Source organism: Myotis nattereri (genome assembly GCF_964212035.1).
Source record: "Myotis nattereri genome assembly, chromosome: 5".
Taxonomy (NCBI): Eukaryota; Metazoa; Chordata; class Mammalia; order Chiroptera; family Vespertilionidae; genus Myotis; species Myotis nattereri.
Window position 1 is genome coordinate 11,617,628 of NC_138080.1, and position 21,412 is coordinate 11,639,039.

The 21,412-nt window shown below is 45.3% G+C and overlaps 1 protein-coding gene across 3 annotated transcripts in view; it reads left to right on the forward strand.

Moving 5' to 3' along the window:
* ADRA1A (adrenoceptor alpha 1A) overlaps positions 1-21,412 on the forward strand; it is a gene marked incomplete at its 5' end in the record, with an annotated part of 196,598 nt that overhangs the window by 78,115 nt on the left and 97,071 nt on the right. The window lies entirely within an intron of this gene.

A 21,412-nucleotide genomic window follows, 5' to 3' on the forward strand; every position in this document is an offset into this window, starting at 1 on the left:
AGTATACAACATTTTATTAGTTTCAGGTGTATGAGATAGTGACTCAATATTTATATACCTTACAATGTGATCACCTCACTAAATCTAGTAACCCTGTCACTGTGCAAACTATTCACAATATTTTATCTTTTTAAAAAAGATATCTTTATTGTTGAAAGTATTATAGATGTCCCATTTTCCCCACTCCTGGCCCCTCCCCAAGGCTTCACCACACTATTGTCTGTATCTATGGGTTATGCATATCTATAATAATAAATGGGTAATATGCTAATTAGACTAGATGTCCTTCTGGACGAAGCCGGGACTGTGAGGGAAGTCTGGGTCCCGGGTGCCTTTCTTCATCTTCTAAATAATAAAAGCCTAAGCGACTGTTACAGCAGAACAACCAGAACGAGCGGTCACTATGATGCACACTGACCACCAGGGGGCAGATGCTCAATGCAGGAACTGCCCCCTGGTTGTCAGTGCGCTCCCACAGGGGGAGTGCCACTCAGCCAGAAGCTGGGCTCACCGCTGGCGAGCACAGCAGCAGTGGCGGAGCCTCTCCTGCCTCCATGGCAGCGCTAAGGAACAGTGAGCAGAGCAGTAAAGAGCAGCAAGCAGGTGGGCGGTGAGGAGCAAGGGGTCCTGGACCATGAGAGGGATGTCCAACTGCTGGCTTAGGCCCGATCCCCACGGACATCCCCTGAGGGGTCCTGAAACACAACAGGGTGCAGGCCAGGCTGAGGGGACACCCCCAGTGCACGAATTTTGTGCACTGGGCCTCTAGTTGTAAATAAAGTCTATGAAAAATCTGTTTGCAAACATTGGACAACTGGCAATGCAGAATTTTGATCACTGAGAGAAGGGAAACAAAGGGAGAGAGCCCTTATATGTATGTCCCTGATTTTCTGCCTGTAGAAACTTTCTAGATTATACATAGTATGTGGAAGGGGATTCTAAACAGAGCATGGTGGTCTCATTGAGTTGGGGAAAGAGATCGGAGATCAGGGAGGCTGCAGTGGCTGGACTTTGTAGGCCAGTGTATCAGAGAGAAGAGCATTGCCAGATAAAGAGCCCCAAATATCTGCATGGGGTCTCATTGAGCCTCTAGCTCAGTGGTTCTCAACCTGTGGGTCACGACCCCTTTGGTGGTCAAATGACCCTTTCACAGAGTTCGCCTAAGACCATCCTGCGTATCAGATATTTACATTATGATTCATAACAGTGGCAACATTACAGTTATGAAGTAGCAACAAAAGTAATTTTATGGTTGGGTCACAACCTGAGGAACTATATTTAAAGGGCCAGAAGGTTGAGAACCACTGCTCTAGCTGAATATTGTGCCCTACATACTTAGAATGAAATTTCAAGTGGTTGCTCAAAGAACAATTGCTGAGAACAGAACAAACTACTAGGGAGCTATAGGCTAAACAAGTGCCAGCACAAACAAAGAATTGAGAGATGGTAGAGTTCTGATCCCACACAGTAATGAGACCTTTTTGAACAGCTGGTACAGTTAATAGAGACCCCAGAAGGACCATGCCTTGATATTAAGGCTAAATAGCCCTAGATTAAAGGCCACCATAAGTCCATACCAACAGAGCTTAAATTCAAGTCTTGAAAGCCGATCTTCAGGCAATTTAACTGTCTTCCAAATAAAGCTGCTCTTTAAAAGAAGAACAAAAAATGTAGACACTTAGCAATTACTGGGAAGAAGCAGGAAAGTGGGAATCAAAATCAGGAAATACAAATAGACTAAAAAAACCAATAAAGCAGATAAGAATTTTAGACAGCTATTATAAATATGTTGAGAAACTTAAAGGAAAGCATGAACATAATAAGGAGATAAATAGTAGATATAGAAAAGAGCAAAGTGTGCCCTAGCTGGTTTGCTCAGTGGATAGAGTGTCGGCTCATGGACTGAAGGGTCACAGGTTTGATTCCAGTCAAAGGCATAAGCCTGGGTTGCTGGCTTGATCCTCAGTGGGGGGCATTCAGGAGGCAGCCAATCAATGATTCTCTCTCATCATTGATATTTCTATCTCTCTTTCCCTCTCCCTTTCTCTCTGAAATAAAAATTATATATAAAATTAAAATTAAAAAAGAAAAGAGCAAAGTGGAACTTCTAGAAATAAAAGATCCTATATAATAAAAGGCTAATATGCAAATTGACCAAATGATGGAACAACCAGTCGCTATGACGCACACTGAACACCAGAGAGCAGACGCTCAATGCAGTAGCTTCCCCATCGTGGTCAGTGCGCTCCCACAGGGGGAGCGCCACTCAGCCAGAAGCCCTGAGCCAGGCTCATGGCTGGTGAGCACAGCGGCTGTGGCGGGAGCTCTCCCGCCTCCATGGCAGTGCTAAGGACATCCAACTGACAGCTTAGGTCTGCTCCCCAATTGGACATCCCCCGAGGGCTCCCGGACTGCAAGAGGGCACAGGCCAGGCTGAGGGACACCCCTGAGTGTACAAATTTTTGTGCACCAGATCTCTAGTATATATATATATATATATATATATATATATATATATATATATATATAGACTAGGGGCCCAGTGCACGAATTCATACCCCTTGAAAGGAACTGTGGGCCGCAAGGCTGCAGTGGGCACAGGGGCAGGTCTTGGCCTATCCTCTGCACCCCTGCATGTCCCCTCCCACTGTGGACCCCAGTCCCGTCTGCTGGCAGGCCCACTCCCACTGCTGCCGCTCCCACACGCTGATGGCGCCGGCCCTCCTTGCACCCACTGACAGCACAGAGCAGTTGGGGCAGAGTGTTTAGGGCCAGTGCCATGAGTAGGTGCGAGTGGTGGTTGCTGCCCCGATCACCCCTCAGGAGCAGGGGAAGGTGGAGAAGTCCTCAGGGGCAATCAGGGCTGGCAGCCACTGCTAGCACCTGCTGATGGTGCCAAGCAATTGGGGCTGGCACTGGGCACCAGCAGTGGGTGCAAACAGGGACAGCACTGGCAGCAAGTGTGAGCACCAGGTGGGACCATGGCACGAGGGAGCAAAGAATTTTCAGTAACTACCAGAGGCCCGATGACAGTGACTGACACCCTGCCTTGGTCTGGCACCCCCACTCACCTGCTCCACCATCCTGGTGGCCTATGCCTGCCATGTTTTGCACTCTGCTGCCTCCTGTCAATACCCACCATGTTTCGCATGCCCCCTGGTGGTCAGTGCACATCATAGCGTCCAGTTGCTTGGTTGTTCAGTTGTTCCACCATTTGGTATTTTTGTATATTAGGGTTTTATATATATACTAGAGGCCCGGTGCACAAAAATTTGTGCACTCGAGGGGGGGGGGGGCCTCAGCCCGGCCTGTGCCCTCTCCCAGTCTGGGACCCCTAGGGAGATAACGACCTGCTGGCTTAGGCCTGCTCCTGGGTGGCAGAGGGCAGGCCCAATCCCTAGGTGCAGCCCCTAGTCGGGCTCAGAGCAGGGCCAATTGGGGAGTTGGGGCACCGCCCCCTATCATGCACAGAGCAGGGCAGATTGGGAGGTTGCGATGCCACCCTCAGTCATGCTCAGGGTAGGGCTGATTGGGGGGTTGGGGCACCTCCCCCTGTCACACTCAAGGCAGGGTCGATGGGGAGGTTGCGGCGCCACCCCGTGTAATGCACAGAGCAGGGCCCATCAGGGGGGTTGGGGCTCCGTACCCTGTCACACACAGAGCAGGGCCCATCAGGGGGTTGGGGAGCTCCCCCCTGTCATGCACAGAGCAGGGCGAAACAGGGGGTTGGAGTGTCACCCTCTATCACCCCCAGAGCAGGGCCGATCAGGGGGTTGGGGTGCCGCCACTCTCACACTCAGGGCTGGGCTGATGGGGAGGTTATGGCTCTACCCCACCACACACAGAGCAGGGTCCATGGAGGGGGGGTTGGGGCACCGCACCCTATCACCCACAGAGCAGGGCTGATCAGGGGGTTGGGGCGCCGCCACTCTCACACTCAGGGCAGGGCCGATGGGGAGGTTATGGCTCTACCCCGTCACACACAGAGCAGGGCCCGTGGGGGGGGGGCGGTGGTTTGGGGCGCCGCACCCTGTCACACACAGAGCAGGGCCGATCAGGGGGTTGGGGCGCCGCCACTGTCACACTCAGGGCAGGGCCAATGGGGAGGTTATGGCTCTACCCCGTCACACACAGAGCAGGGCCAGTGTGGGGGGAGTGGGGCACCGCACCCTGTCACACACAGAGCTGCAGGGCGATCAGGGGGTTAGGTAGGTCCCCCCTATCAGGCACATAGCACGGCTGATCAGGGGGTTGGGGTGCCTTCCCCTGTCACGAACAGAGCAGGGCGGATAGGGAGGTTGTGGCCCCGCCCCCTATCACACGCAGAGCCGCAGGGCGATCAGGGGGTTTGGGCGCTGCCCCCTGTCATGCTGATCCTGTTGCCGGAGGCCTCTCAGCTCTGCTGATCCCGATGCTGGGAGGCATATTACCCTTTTACTATATAGGATAGAGGCCTGGTGCACGGGTGGGGGCCGGCTGGTTTGCCCTGAAGGGTGTCCTGGATCAGGGTGGGGGTCCCCACTGGGCTGCCTGGCCAGACTGGGTGAGGGGATGATGGCTGTTTGCAGCTGGTCACACCCCCTTCAGGGTGGGGGTCCCTACTGGGGTGCCTGGCCAGTCTGGGTGAGGGGCTGAGGGCTGTTTTCAGGCTGGTGGGTGACTGAAGCTCCCAACTGCTCCTTTTTTTCTTTTTTTATTCTGGGCCAGCTTTAGCTCTGGCTCCAACTCTGAGGCCTCTGCTGCTGAAAGCAGGTATCTGGTTTGTTTGGGTTCTATTATCGAAACACTGTATCAACTCCAGCTCTGAGATCCCAGCGGGTTGAAAGCAGGTTTCTGGGGCTTTGTTTAGCTTCTATATTTGTAACAATGTTTCAAACTGCAAGTTCAGAGGCCGGCAAGGCAGGCAGGGAACATTGGAGACCTCCGTCACTGAAGCAAGCAAGCCTCATGTTAGTTTCAAGCTGCCTGGCTGCTGGCCGCCATCTTGGCTGGCAGTTAATTTGCATATTGTCCTGATTAGCCAATGGGAAGGGTAGCTGATGTATGCTAATTACCATGTTTCTCTTTTATTAGATAGTATAGACTAGAGGCCTGGTGCACAAATTTGTGCATGGGTGGGGTCTGGCGAGTCCACCCCAATGGGGGCCCATTGGGGTGGGCCGGTGGGGGCAGTTGGCTGGCTGTCCTCGCCCCCAATCTAGGTAGGTGGGCTGATCAAGGGCGGGGCCAGCCTGGGAGAAGAGCCAGCCAGGGGGAGGGGCCCCAGGCAGTTAGCCAACCAGCTCAGCCCTCCATCAGGGTCAGGGGGCCGATCAGGGGTGGGACCAGCCGGGGTGAGGAGCCATGGGCAGTTGGCCAGCTGAGAGCAGTGGCCACGGGCAGTTGGCTGGCTGCCCCTGCCCCTGATCAGGGTGGGGGGGCCGATTGGGGCTGGGGTCAGCCTGGAGAAGGGGCTGCAGGAAGTTGGGGGGGGGGCCTAAACAGGGCCTGGATCGGGCTGGTTGGCTGCTACAATGTGTGTCATAGCAACCAGTAGTTCTGGTCGTTCCAGTCATTCTGTGTTCAGTCACTGGGCTTTTATATATATAGATTAGGGGCCCAGTGCACGAATTCTTGCACTTTGAAAGGAACTGTGGGCCATGAGGCTGCAGTAGGCACAGGGGCGGGTTTCAGCTCCTCCCACCACAACCTCTGGTTCCCTGTCTGCTGGCAACCCCACTCCTGCTGCTGCTGCTCCCAGGCACTGACAGTGCTGGCCCCGTTTGCACCTGCTGATGGTGCAGAGCTATTGGGGCTGGTGCCAGCAGTGGTGCTGGCATCAGCTGCTGCCCCGATTGCCCCTCAGGAGCATGGGGAGGTGGAGATGCCCTCAGGGGTGTTCAGGGCCAGCAGACACCGCTCACACCCGCTGATGGCACTGAGTGATCGGGATCTGCACCGGGCACGGGCAGCAGGTGCAAGTGGCGGCTCTGGCGCCAGCTGCGGGTGCAAGCAGGGCTGGTTCTAGCAGTGGGTGTGAGTGGCAGTGGCTCCCGTGCTGGCAGTGGGTGCGAGTGGGGTCAGTGCCGGCAGCAGGTGCATGTGCTGGGTGGGACCGTGGTGCACAGGAGCAAAGAATTTTCAGTACCCACCAGAGGCTCTCCCTGATGACAGCAACCGGCACTCCGCCTTGGTCTGGCATCCCCGCTCACCTGCTGCACCATCCCACTGTGGCCAACACCTGCCATGTTCCGCATACGCCCCCGGTGGTCAGCGCACATCATAGTGACTGGTTGTTCGGTTGTTCAATTGTTCTGGTTGTCTATTTGGATATTAGCCTTTTATTACATAGGATGGTGCTATGAGCATTCTTGTACAAATTTTTGTGTGGCCCTATTTTCAATTACCTTAAGTGTAATTGCTCAGTAATATGGCAACTCTATGTTTGACTTTTTCATATAAATTGATATATCCAAACATCCTGTTTCTTTATGCACCAGGTTTGAAAATTTGGGTATTTCAAGGAATTTATTTCATCCAAGTTGTTGAATTTATTGGCATAAAGTTCAAAATATCCACTTATTATCCCTAAGCTCACCAGAGATTCAGAGATCTCATGTGTGCAAACACATTAAAGGTGAAAAAACCAGCTAGAGTGGAGACCTCCTCCATAATCTAGGCTCAGGTGAGATCTCAGAGAAACATAACTTGGGAGCAATGACAACACCCAAAAGCAACCTCAACAGAATCAAATTGTTCTGAATATACTTCCAGGTCTTCTTATAGGTGCCTACCCTCTGTTCCCACAGCTAAATATTTGGCCATGGATTCAAGGGAACCCATCTGCTGTTGCTGGGACTTCCCTGCACAGCTTTCTCCTCTCTGGGCCCTGCCTCACAGATTCATTCATCTCAGTGTCCCCGAGCAACAGCCTGTGTTTTCTCCATCTAGAGAGATGCTCTCTGTGTGAGCTTCACTTCCCTGTGTCACAGCTAGCAAAGGCCTTAAGGGAGAAAGCCAGGGTAAATGTGGAGCACATCTGCATTTTCTTCCCTCAAGGATGAAAACCTAAATGCCTAAAAACAGGTCCTCCATATACTGTGTCCAGTTCTACCATTTTTCATGCCAGAATACTATGTTGATACGTATTACTATGTCTGGTTGGAACCCAGTAATAAACTTTTTAACAACTACATACATTAAATTAACAAATTCAATGTAGATAATTCTCAGGAATTTTTTTAACTAATCAAATTCAATAATTAAAACTTGGTGTCATGTCAGGCATTGTCGGGAACCAAATATGAGTAAAATACCTTCTCTGAAGGATCTCCTTGGGCAGGGAGATAAAGCAGAAAGATGCATAACAAACTTCATATACCATGGGTTTATAAATCCCATTAGATGAAAATCAGAGTGCTCAGAGGAGCCCAAGGGGATGTTTAATTTTGACATGGGGGTGCTGGTGGGTGAGTAGTATTTTGGAAAAGTTTCTTCAAAAAGTAACTTTTCATTTGAGTATTGAATAATTGTACCTACACAACCCCCAAAATATCCTCTTTTTGTAAACTTTAAAATATTTTATAAGCTTTGTGCCTTTTTTGCAGGCAGATACTGTCCTGGATTTAATTTTCATTAGACTCCAGGTAGTCAAATGAGTTGGCTTTCTCTAAACATGCATTAAATGGCATTTCAAGATAACTGAATTGTTAGCTCTATCTGGAGAAATAATCTGTGAATGAAAAATGTCCTTAGATCAGAAGTAAATGAGAGTAAGCAGAAGCTAGGTCAGAGTTGGCAGTGTTTATAACTTGTGTAAGCAAAGGGATATGTATTTTTGCATCTGCTTCATATAATAGGAGTCCTTCTTAAACATGTTCTTGCTACATGGGTTAATAAAGCTATGCTTTTCTGAGGGTGAGAGGTTCAAAACTTTGCCCATCCACTCAGCTAGAAGAATTGATAATTTGGAGCACCACTAGAAGATATTCAAAACCGATTTACTTGTCAATGCAGATAACAATTTGTGTCTGGCTTTGAATCAAACCGCCACCAGCTTGACAGCCTGGAGACAGGTTTGATCCCTCCTGCTTCATTTCATCACCTTGGACACAGAGAGTGGTTGGTGATTATTTATTGATGTGATCACCGTGTCTGGCCACTTCCTCCTTGAAATTCCCCTTGAATCCCTTTTTCTCCATATTCTTAATGAGCACTCACATACAGCATTTCTCAGGCTTTTTGTTTGCAGGCCTCCCTTACATTCTTAAAGATTATTGAGACCCTTAAAGAGCCTTTAATATGTAAATTAGGTCTGTTGATGTTACCGTGTTAGAAATTAAAACTGAAGTATTTTAAAAATACTTAATTCTTTTAAAATAACAAAATAAACCCAATGCATTTACCTAAATAATATACTTTTGTGCAAAAAACCTATATTTTTCAAACAGAAAAGAAATAGTAAAAAGAGTAATATTGTTTACATTTTTGCAATCTCTTTTATATCTGGCTATAAAAGACAGCTGGATCCTCATAGCTGCTTCTGCATTCAGTCTGTCACAGTAACACATGGCATCTCTGGGAACTTACAAAAGGAGGAGAGTGAAAAGGCAAATAATGGCCTGATATTATTATGGATATATTTTCCACCCAGTGGGCCTTGGAGAGAGCTTGGAGAGCTGATGCTCTACTATGACTCTATTTGAAGAGAGCATAACTTTATTATCTTCCTATGAAAATTTCCCTGTGAGTGAAAGAAAGAGATGATAGATAACTAGAGCCAGGTAAAAAGTCTGCTGTTGGAACCCTGGCCTGGGGAGTGAGCACAGCTGTGCTGGAGTTGCTGAGGAGGCTTCTGTTCCCAACAGCATATCCAGAAAACACCGTTGGTGGGAATCACAACAGTGGGGACAACCTTTCCTTAGAAAAACACAAAATCACACCTTGCACCAGGGATTAGTTCTTTTTAGGCAGCCTCCAATGCACTTGTCTCTGTCTTTGGTTTTTCTTTACCACTTTCCATGGTTACCCTTCAGGTATCTTTATTCCTGACTCAGGCCTTTCAGGTTTTGTAAAACTTTCTGCACCATTGTCATCACTGCCACTAGAACAGTAGGAAATTCATGAGTCGTTCCTATTTGCCCTTGGGAAGGCTTTATAGTGGACATGCTGCCTTCTGGAAGCCATACGTTTATTCTTTAAGATTAAACTATGATACATCAAACATAACCCTAAACCACGTCCTCGTGAACGAAAGATACTGTATCAGTTAACAATTATACAAATGTTCAAATCCTAGGGGTTATAATTTTCTACTTTCCTATAATACTAACCAGCCTTTGAACGAGCACTTGGATCACCATACTCCACTAACTAGTTACCTATCAAAGTGTATTGTAAGTCCCCCAGACCTGTGGACCTAATAAGTCCTAGTGCAGAATGTGTACTTGATTTTGAATTCAATGAGGAGTCATTGAAATGATTTAATTAAGGATGATATGATCAGGTTTGTTTTCTCAGAATTTCTCTGGCTACAGTGTGGGCACTAGGTTGGAAAGACTAGAAGCAGGAAGCTCAGTTAGTAAGCTGATACAGGATCTTAGTTAGAGATGATGGAGGCCTGAACTAGGATGGGTGGTGACAAAGAGAATGAAGGTTTAGTGATCTTGACAGGGTGATTGGATGTAGTGGGAGAGTGAGGGTTGAGGACAGTGGTTTTCTGGCTGGGACAACTTAGAGGAAGGGGTTACATCTACTGATGGTGAAGTAGAGAAGAAAGAGTAGGTTTGTGAGAGGCAATGAGTTCAGTTTGATTATGTTAAGGATGAAATGATTCGGTAATAGTTGTGTATGTGGATCAAAGCTCAGGAGCCAGACATGGTCTAGGGATAGAGATTTAAGATTAATCAAGGCAAAAAATGAAATTGAAGCTATGGGAATGGATGAGCTTCCCTCACCTCTCTTTTCCCCCTTAGAGTATCAGACAGTTCTCAGTTGAAACGGCAGAAGGCTTGGTTAATTTTGAAAAGAATAAAGATGTTTCCTGAGGTAAAACTGAGATTTATCAATATTGAATTTATTATGAAAGATGGAGGCATGATCAGTTCTTTTTTTTAAAGATGTCTATAATCAAAACAGTGTCATATTCTATTGCCCTTTAAAATTAGAGAGTAAATTTCCCCAATCCCTTTCTGCATCTTAGAATGGATTTGCCCAATTGTATTTAGAAGCCATATTATAGCTTCCAAAAAGACACCTTTTATTTTGAAATTAATCTATAAAATGTCTGTGTACATATGTTATGTCATTTTGAATACTACTCACTTTGGATGGTGGTCAGGCACTCTGCTGGTCTGGTCCAGCTTGAGCCTAAGGCTGCGGAGAAGTAGGACCATAGACAGTCTCTGTCCCTGGTTAACCCAGACAGGGAAGAGGTGTGTGCAGGAGTGCAGAACAAAGGGTTCTTCAGAGCTAGATGATGGATGGCTACAGTGTCCAGGGACATGCCTCTAGGTGACGTGGTGGCCAGTGAGAGACCTGGTATGTCATTGCCAAGTAGGGATTGTCCAGGAAACTCAGATTTGGCATCTTTACTGAAGTACAGAACCAAAAGTTCATCTGCCTGCTTTCTGTTCACTTCTCACTACAAAAGCATCAGACAACTCACCCAGGTCCTTGCCAGCAAGTCTCTGGAATGGAACTTGCCTTACCCTTTATGCTGAATGTGAAGGGACATCACCCTGAAAACTTCCTCTGATTCTTCCCAGGGTGGCCGATTTTGGTTGTTTGTTTCATTGCTTCGAATTTGTGGTGTTTGGCCTTGAATTCACATCCCACAAATATGAGAGGAGGCTGATGACTATCGCGCCTTAATTACAGGCAGCAGCCTTTCCTACAAGACTCTATAAAATATCTTTATAAGTACTGGAAGTAATACTTTGATAAAGTGCCTATGACTTAGCTATAAAAAATTATTGGTATAATTATTTTGTTTTTATGTAAATAAGAATGTCTTGAAGACCGGGAAGATAAAATGTTGGAATGTGAGTTGAGACAGGCTCTCCTTTTCCATTTAAGAGTGTATTTCCAGCTGTAAGTAGTTGAAGCAGGGGTTTTATTCAAAGTATCATTTTCTTCCATCAACAAATGTCATCTATTGACTCAATAAACATTTATTGAGAATTGTTCATCACTAAAGGAGATAAAAATAAAGGTTAAGAAGTAGCTTGTTTTTAAAGAGACTAAAATCATAAGGATTGAATGTACTATTCATTCAATATTATTTATGTGGTTCTTCTGTATTATATAAACTGTTGTAGGTGTTGAGGATACATCAGTGAAATAAAAATACAGAAATCTCTGACTTAAAAGAGTTTATATTCAAGAAAAAAAACACAAGCATAGAAGATGGTGATGTGTACTACAAGAAAGTAACTAAAGTTAAATGCTTAAGGGTAAATGGTATAAAAACAGACTGTAATGAGGAAGGGGTTCATGAATGAGCTGGATTTTGAATACAATTCTGCAGGTTGAAAACTTGAATGGATTTAAGTTTGAATTGATACAAGGGAAAGGGACAGGTCACTGAGAGAGAAGCAGGAGAATAAAGCAGAGAACCACAGAAGCTGAGGCCATCCATAGTCACCTTAGTGGATTAACAAAGTTACAGTGAAAAGTCTGCTATGGCAAGAAGAAAGCTTTGGTGTTGGAAATTTACAATTCAGTTTAATAGGAATTTCTTGGAAATACTCATTGAATGAAAACTCCAAGGCCAGGGAACCTTGTACATTTTCCTGACCTTCCTATCTCTAGTATTTACAACAGTGCCTATCTCAGAGAAGGTGCTGAACAGATTACTTGTCAAGTGAGTGACAAGTTTGTGTAAGGCTGGTGAAACCAAATGATGGAGGGCCTTGAATGACAAGGTGATGTACTTGACCTTGATCTTATCAGCAACAAAAAGACAATGTACAATACACATGTTGGCAGGTCTCACTATTATGAGGGTCCCTTAATATATTTCTGGCTTCAATCACTTTCCATCATGGCTTCAATCACTTTCTTGACTTTCTGTCTCTTCCCCTTAGAGATGACAAGAAGACCAGTACCATTGCTTCTCAGGACCTAGATGTGCATATGTGCAGCTCTCATATTACCAAGGAGCATGGGAGCTCTGGACCATGCTGTGCTCTGTGCACAAATAGAACAAATGCCATTCTTACCCAGTGTAACTCACTGTCAGTGGGCTGCAGAGTATTGCATGTGTACCTGTGCCTCATGAGAACAGCCCCTGGCTATGTCCTCCCAGCCCTTCTTTCCCTCCAGCTCAGGTATTAATCTCCAGGATGGACGTTAGGATGTCTTCCCCAAACCTAACACAAAACCTTGCGCTCCCTCCCTTCTAGCTGCCCTCTTCCCTCCTGGCCATCTCCCAGGGTTCCTCAATCATCCTGCCTGACATGGGCCTGTTTTTCACTTTTGACTGTTTCTGTTTACCTAGAAGCATATGTTTTTACAGGGGAAAGGAGTCGTAATGATTACATTTCACTTTACATATTAGGAAACTGAGGCTCAAGGAAGGGAAAGTGACTCACTCAGCTTTAAACAGCCAATCCAAGCCTTCCTGATTCCTGGTCCTGAAGTCTCTGATTTCTGAGCAGGAAAGTAGTGCCACCCTCAAAAAGCTGCAGGGTGATGAGTCGGGCACCATTGGCTTAGCAATGAACAAGGCTAGAAGTGGAGAGAGCCCTCCAGCTCTGCTGCCACAGTGCATGGGTCCTAGGAATGGGAGTGGAGGGGAAAGGCCAAGAGTGAAGGATGTTCCGAAGGAAAACATCAGTGGGGCTCGGTGACTGGTTGAAATGTAAGAGACAAAGCGGAGGAGGAGTCAAATACACATTCTTCTTTTAGGACCTGAGCTAGGCCCTGTGCTTGCTCTACAGCAAGAGAGACAGCCTAAGCCTCTGCCATTGTAAAGCTATTGCACATGCTGGGGGTGAGACAGACGATCCAAAAAAACAACTAAGCAAGAAAATTTACAAGAGGGTGGGTGAAATGGGTGAAGGTGTTCAAAAGGCACAAAATTCCAGTAATAAAACAAGTAAGTCCCGGGATATAATGTATAACATGGTGACTATAGTTAACAATACTGTAGTGTATATTTGAAGGATGCTAAGAGAGTAGATCTTAAAAGTATTCATGACTGGGGGAAGTGGGGAAAATTCTTTTGAAAAAAAGAAAACGTACAAACCATGATATGTGCCGTGAAAGAAATATACCACACTAACACGTGTGTGTTTGAGGATTACTCTTCTTTAAACTGGGTGATTGGAGAGAGCTTTGTGTAGTGATTATAAGATGTATCAAATGTGAGACTCATTAAGGAATGGTGACTTTAACGAAAGTGGTGAAGTTTGGAAAATAAGTTGGTTTATGAAAGGAGGTTGCTTTTAAGGAAACAAACTTTAAAAGAACATGATGACTTATTTGCTGACAAATCTCAAAATTTTGTTAACTAAAGAGGGGGAAATTGTGCTATCTTTTGAAAGTGTTTGAATTACTTATTTCAAAAAAAAACATACCACACCAGGAGTTCTTCTAAGGAAATGTGCAGAGTGAGTCTACCTGGTTACTGCGGGTGTTTGGGTTGAACATGCGTGTTCTGGGAGACATGGTCCCCTTTTCAAAAAAGGAGAAATATAGTTTGGGGCTTTGGTAACTCCTGAGAAAAACATTTTGTAGCGCTTTACTTTGAGAACTTGGACTCATCCAGGGTAAATCCCTAATTCTGTAGAGCTACATTTAGCCAGATAGAATGATACCATAGAGAGTCTCTCCCTTACAGAAGGCTGAGGTGTGAGAGAGTCTTTCCAAGTGATCTCATTGCTGGCCTAGGCTGGAAGAAGCAGTGGTTCTTTTTTTTTTTTTTAATATATTTTTATTGATTTTTTACAGAGAGGAAGGGAGAGAGATAGAGAGTCAGAAACATCGATGAGAGAGAAACATCGATCAGCCGCCTCCTGCACATCCCCCACCGGGGATGTGCCCGCAACCCAGGTACATGCCCTTGACCGGAATCGAACTTGGGACCTTTCAGTCTGCAGGCCGACGCTCTATCCACTGAGCCAAACCAGTTTCGGCAGTAGTTCTTGATAATAATAATCATGGTATAGTAACCAAAGGCCAGTGTACACTAGTCCCTGGATAAAGGAAAAAGGAACAGCACTCCCATCCCACACTGGGCAGTCCCAATAATGCTCTGGGTTTGTTCTGTTCAGTATTATGTACCCAGAACACAATATGTATCTTTCCCCCCCCACTCTCTGCACCATCCAACAGTTGCTTCCTTCTTTGACTTGACTACTAAGCTTCCTGCCAGAAAGTTCAGGAAAGACTCAACATATCACCTCTCACAAGAGAGCAACCACATCACTTCCCAAAAAGGCACAAGAAAACTGTGCTATTTTAAGCCCCAGTTAAATAGAAGAAAAGAGAACGTCCTTCTAAAGAGGTGTTGAACTAATATCCTCTTGCCCAGCTTGTAAGCTTGACACTGTCATCAGGACATAAGGGCTAAGTAAGGTGTGCCAACCAGAAAGATATCTTGTTCTCAGGAGTTGGGAGGTACACTTGGCCATCTTTTGTGTCCCCCAAGGCCAATGCAAGGGGCCAATAGAGGCTGAAGTCCTCTTCTCAAGAAAATGAGTCTGTGTACATACACAAACTTGTATTTCATTTCATGGGAAGTCTATCCATGAGTATTAGATTGAGAGCCTAGGGCTTTAGTCCACAGTTAATCTGGCCAGCTTTCTTAGAGATCCCTGACTACCATTCTAGGTAGGTAACCTAAAGACTCCTGTCTGGCTAAGCTGCCCAAGGCAAGTCACTATGACAGCCAAACCAGAAGCCCAGCACTAAGGCATCTGGTAGACTCTGAGATAATAAGAAACTTGGGTCTGTGCTTACTAGTACACTCTGAATCCTACAGCTTTTCTGTGGGGTTTAGTTCAATGGGTTTTCTGCCTGGCAAGATGCCAACTAATCTGGCCTGAATAGTGCTTGGCACTGGAGTTCCTTGGTCTGGGGAGCTGGATTTCTATCTGTGTGACAGCTTGTGTCTCTCCTCTGTTCATTGGATGCATACCAGTCACATCGGACTGATACCCACACCCATGGAGAGGCTACTGGTGGAAGAAGGAGAAACAATTAAGGGTTATTTTCTTTCATGGCCATGTAACATCAGCTTCTCCTTTGGAGTTTGCATTGTTTTAATTGGAGTCATTCAGACTCCAATTTTCTTAATGTGATACCCTACAGATGAGCCCTTCCAAGCTCATCACCGACTGTTCTTTTTTCCAGTGTCTGAACAGTACATTATGACTTTATGAATGATGTAGTTATTTATGATGTTACTATCCTCCCCCTTCTTTCTCATTATCTCTGCAAAACTGTTGTCATCCTATGCTAACATCTAGACATATTGCCATTAACACTTTCTGGTTACTAAATGGCACATAAGATTAGGAGCATAAATGGGTGAAGTGGAGCGGAGTCTGGGTATAGTCCTGACTGGACCACAAATGAGCCAGGTGATTTTTTGGGACCCCCTTTCTTTCCTCAGCCTTACTATCTTCATCTATAAAGGAAAGGTTGACAGTGCTTGCTAGTCTCTATGATCCTGCCAGTCTTCACATTCTAGCATTCTGTGACTCCAGCTAATTAGGGTTTATCATAACCCAACGTCTCAAAGTTGTCTTGAAGATGTCACATTTCCAGGGAAGTGAAATGAAGCATAAAAGCCGAGAGGCTAGGACCAAGAAGACTGACTCACAGGTTTATGCTTCCATACCAAGTCACCCTGACGCTGAAAGTTGAACTAAAGAGGAACTTTCTAATTCCCTGTACTGGGCTGGAATTTTGAGAACTCCACTTCTGTCACCACTGTCTTATAGAGTGAACTAGAAGCACTGCTGGAAAAAGACCAGAAAACCAAAACTGGCAGAACAATGTTTTTCTCCTGTATTGGGGACATTGAGAGCAAACTTTGCTGTAACTTTGTAGCTAAAATGTGACTATTGTAACCAATTCTTCACTAGGAAGGGTCCCCAGCATCCAGATCAGGAATAAAAAGTCAGATGTTCCCAGTGGAGAGGACATCAAGTGATGAGACAGAAGTGGCATTATTTGAAATCATAATTTTCAATTTCCCCTTGGAATCTAGAGGCCTCAACAGTGGAGACAACAATTCTGAATCTCCAACATGTTGATGGTGCTCAGGGATAAACTCATGTTCTGTCCATCTCGGTCTGGCCAAGTTTTAGTTGACCAAGATGTTTAGAAGATCTTAAAGAGGAAAGATTCAGAGATTCTGCAGATCAAATAGTGGAAGGAAACTCAGTGAAGGGAAGAGTCCTGAGGGCTTGGGGGTTTTACAAAGCTCAAAACTTAAAGCAGACAGATTCACATAAAGGGATAATCTGACCTTCAGGGTGACGGGTTCAAGGGATTAAGCTGGGAGCTATATGCTCCTCTTGAAGCAGAATCTGGGCAGAGATTGTTGAGGAGTACAACTGACCTTCAGCAATAAGAGAAATAGCAGTCCCTATGTCCAAGTCAACAATTCAAAAGTCTTGCTCTTTCTATTAAGCATGATGAGAAAAACTATATGCCAACTAATGCAGCAAAAAAGTGAAATACCATCCCAGAGAAAGCCAGAGGATTAAACAGAAACTGGGCAAAATGGGGGGTGGGGGGACAACAGAACAAAAGCATGGGCAGGAAGAGAAACACAGGGCTAGGTCACATCGTGAAGCAGAGTCATGAAGAGGCCAGGGAGACACATTCGTTCAGCTAGTTAGTTAAGGAATCAACCATTCGTTTGGCAAAAACTGGGAGGATATGTTGAAGAAGCCAGCATTGTGCTGGGTTTTGGAACTCCATGAGTAGACAAAATGAACATGGTACCTGCTCAGATGACGTTTACAACCTTGTGACTGTGTCAACGGCATCGATCCCTAAACCAGGCAGCTTTGACCGTGGTGCTCCATGCCAAGATGGATGGAGGACAGGGAGAAGCATGATCCACTTCCCTCCCAATTCTAAAAAGCATCATCATCATCATCAAGAAGAAAGGGATCTGAGAAGAAAGTGAGGTTGGGGATAGACATAATGAAGAGTTCAGAGAAGTCCTTGAGCAGGAAGGTTTGGATAGAGAGGAGCTAGCAGGATGAGGGGACCCTGATTGGGACCAGGCAGCAACAGCCATTTTCCAAGCCTGATCCCAGCTCAATCTCCCCTTCCCAGTAGAGAAAAAATGAAGGCAAGAAAGAGATCTAAGGATATGAAGAATGCAAGTAAGGAGGGAAACAGCCCATTATTGTCTTTTCTCACATTCAGAAAGTTCCTGAGGGAAATACAGTTATGAGTCTTTTTCCTAACCCCATCCAGTACCGACTGAAAGAGAATCATCCCCAGGGCAGGACAAACACTACGAGAAGGAAAAATGAATCCCATGACCTGCCCCTATGGAACTGTCATATTGGGAGTGGGCACATCATGCTAGGTTTAGACATATCTAAACCTAGTGGGGAGGACCAGTATTTTGCTCTGAAGCTGTAGACACAGCAGGAAGGCCACAGTAGAGAGAGCCCAGGAGCTCAGCTCTGAGTCAGCCAGACCTGAAGGTAAGGGGCCTCGATGGAGGGACTAAAAGGAAATTTGAGATTTATATTTATGCATGCAGATCAGGGCTCTGTAAGCAGAAAGAGTGTCCTTGAAGGAATTGGGGGAAATTCCAAGGATCCCAAATCAATTTATTAGCATTCCCATTCATAACTCATGTATTTTTCTTTTTCTTTTAATTAAAATTCTTAAAATAATAGAAATGTACTCCCCTTTCTAGTTGATTTATAGAATAGTGAAATTCTAAGACAAAGTAGTTCTTGGTATACCCTGCTCATATATTCTCATTAAGGCCAGATCAAGGCATGCCTTTGTGAAATGGGTTCCCTTAATCATGTCACTGTTGTATTAGGAAAATATATTGGATAATATATTGGCATCGTAATGTAAAAATAACGTTTTCTAGAACTGATCATATTCAAGCAAAACCACCACTCCTGTTGGCCTTGGCCACTTTCTTCACATCTCAAATGAAGTTTGAAAAGCGTAAACAAACAAACATAAACAAACAAAATTTAAACAGACTCATAGACACATGGACTCATTGACTGGTGGCTGCCAGAGGGAAGGTAGATTAGGGGACTGGATGAAAGAGATGAAGAGATTAAGAAGTATAAATTGGTAGTTATAGAATAGTCATAGTCTGTAAAGTACAGCATAGGGAATATAGTCAATAATATTGCAATAACTATGCATGGGGTCAGGTGGGAACTGCTCAGATGAAGTTTGCCACCTTGTGACTGTGTCAGAGGCATCAAAATATTGGGGGGGATCACTTTGTATAAGTATATGATTGTCTAACCATTATACTGTACACCTAAAACCAACACAAATTTAAAAAAAGAAAAAGAAAAAGCATGTTTCCAATTTAGCTTCCTGCAACTATACACTTTATCATTCTCTATTCAACACCTTCTTTCCCAAAAGATGTATTAATTCAAATCTATTTTGAGATTCCATAAAGGAACATAGGCTAGAAAATCCAACTGTCCAATTTTAAATCCCACCTCTACCAGCAACCATCTGCCTGTGTGACATTGATTAAGTTATTCAACCTCATTAAACCACTGTTTCCTCATTTGTAAAGTAGGGATGTTGCTAATAATGACGAAATTGTATGTAAAGTGCTTAGCACAAGCCTGGCTCAAACCAGGCACTCAATATAAATAAATCTTATTATAATTATAAGAAAACGTTAAAAGCTTTGGAGCTAAAGAATAATACTTTACAACCATTCTGTGTGTGTGTGCATGCGTGTGTGTGTGCGTGTGTGTGTGTGTGTGTGTGTGTGTGTGTGTTTTAATTTATTTGAGACACACTGAACTTAGCAGGAAGTGTGCCTCAGAGATAATACATGCTCCCATTGACCACTGTATCATTTTGGGTTTGTTTTTTTTGTAATATTTAAGTGTACTCTTTGTTTATATTGATGAGATCCTCTACTAAATTTTAGGGCATTGTTTGCTAGAATAAAGACACCCATCAGTTTGTCATGCCTCTAATGGGTCCATAGAGTAGAGAGAAAAAGAAAGACATAAAAGCAAGGCCTTGCCCAGCTGGTGTGGATCAGTGGTTGAGAGTCGGCCTGTGAATCAGGAGGTCACCCATTCGATTCCTAGTCAAGGCACATGCTTGGGTTGCAGGCTTGATCCCCATTTGGGCATATGCAGAAGGCAGTCAATCAAAAGTTCTCTCTTATCATTGACTAGGGGCCCAGTGCACGAATTTGTGCACCTTGAAAGGAACTGTGGGCCGTGAGGCTGTGGTGGGCACAGGGGCAATTCTCGGCCCATCCTATGCGCCTCCACCCAGCCCTCGCACTGTGGCCCCTGGTCCCCTGTCTGCTGGCAGCCCCACTCCAGCCACCATGGCTCTCATACACTGATGTTGCCAGCCCCACTCCCACCCGCTGATGGCGTGGGGTGATTGGGGCCGGCACCAGCAATGGGTACAAGCAGGGCTGGTGCCGTCAGTGGGTGCGAGCAGCAGCTGCTGGCCCCGATCGCCCCTCAGTACAGAGGGAGGTGGAGAAGCCCCGAGAGGCAATTGGGACCAGCAGTCACCTCTCACACCCACTGATGGGACCAAGCAATCAGGGCCGGTGCCCGCATCAGGTGCAAGTGCTGGGTGGGACTGCAGCGTGCGGGAGCAAAGAATTTTCAGTAAGCACCAGAGGCTCACCCTGATGACAGCGACTGGCGCCCCACCTTGGCTGGCACCCTTCCTCACCTGCTCCACCATACTGCCACAGCTGACACCTGCCATGCTCCACACACACCCCTTGGTGGTCAGCACACATCATAGCAACCAGTTGTTCGGTTGTTCTGCAGTTCGGTCTATTTGCATATTAGCCTTTTATTATATAGGATGCTTCTCCCTTCCTCTCTGAAATTAATATAAAAAATTAAAAAAATAAAATAAAGGTTTTAAGCTGGAGCAAAAGAAAAAAGCTGTGAAGAGAATAAAGAACACTGGAATGGGAGTTCTATATCCCTTTACCTATCACTGTATTAGTACCATAGCTATCATGTGGGTGACAATCATCATGTTTTTAAACTTGGAAATTGAGTAATTGAATAAGATAATGCCTTAGATTGTTCCCACTTTATGGTTCCGTGGTTTTGTTATTCTGCTGCCAACAGCTATGTGATAGTTATGGTACAACTAGAGGCCCAGTGCACAAAATTTGTGCTCTTGGGGGGGGTCCCTCAGCCCAGCCTGTACCCTCTTGCAGTCCAGGAGACCTCTGGGGATGTCTGACTAATGGCTTAGGCCTGCTCCCCGTCAGCAGTCGGACATCCTTAGCACTGCCATGGAGGCGAGAGAGGCTCCTGCCACCACCACTGCACTTGCCAGCCATGAGCACAGCTTCTGGCACACTGACCACCAGGGGGCAGCTCCTGCATTGAGTGTCTGTCCCCTGGTGGTCAGTGCGCATCATAGCAACCAGTTGTTCTGCCGTTTGGTCAATTTGCATATTAGCCTTTTATTATATAGGATATTTAAAGAGGTATGAAACTTGATTCCTGCTTTATTAACTACTGAACTAGACTTGAGTAGCTAAAGAGGATTGGGAAGGGCATTTTAGACACTGGGACCCAACTCAAGAGGACAAAAAAAAAGTGAGCAACCAGACTCACTACAAACTTGGAGACAAGTTCATAGTGTCTCGTTAGAGTAAGAGTATTAATGTTAGAAAGCTAGATTAGGTCGAGTTCTGTGGAGAACCCTGAATGTCAAGCAGTTGACAAGCATTTTATAAGCATTTGGCAGCCATTGGAGTATGTTGAGCAGGGAAGCATATTGTAACATCAAAAGGCATCATCAAAGAAAAATACAGACACTCCTCAACTTACAATAGAGTTATATCCCAATAAACCTATTATGAGTTGAAAAGATCATAAATAAAAAAATGCATTTAACACACCTAACTTACCTTAGCCTAGCCTACCTTAAATGAGTTCAGCACACTTACATTAGCCTACAGTTAGGCAAAATCATCTTGCTGTCACTGCCCTGCATCATAGAGAGTATCATACCACATATTACTAGCCCAGGGAAAGATCACAACTCAAAATTCAAATGCAGTTTCTGCTGAATTTGCACCAACATAACAGTGTAAGTCTAAGCATAGTAGGTATGTGACTGTACTTACAGTGTAATTGAAAATCGCTGGCCAAAAGTTGACAAAGCTACTATTTTATAAATTTTGGATTCTTATTAAAATATACAATTCCAATATTCAGGAGAGAAG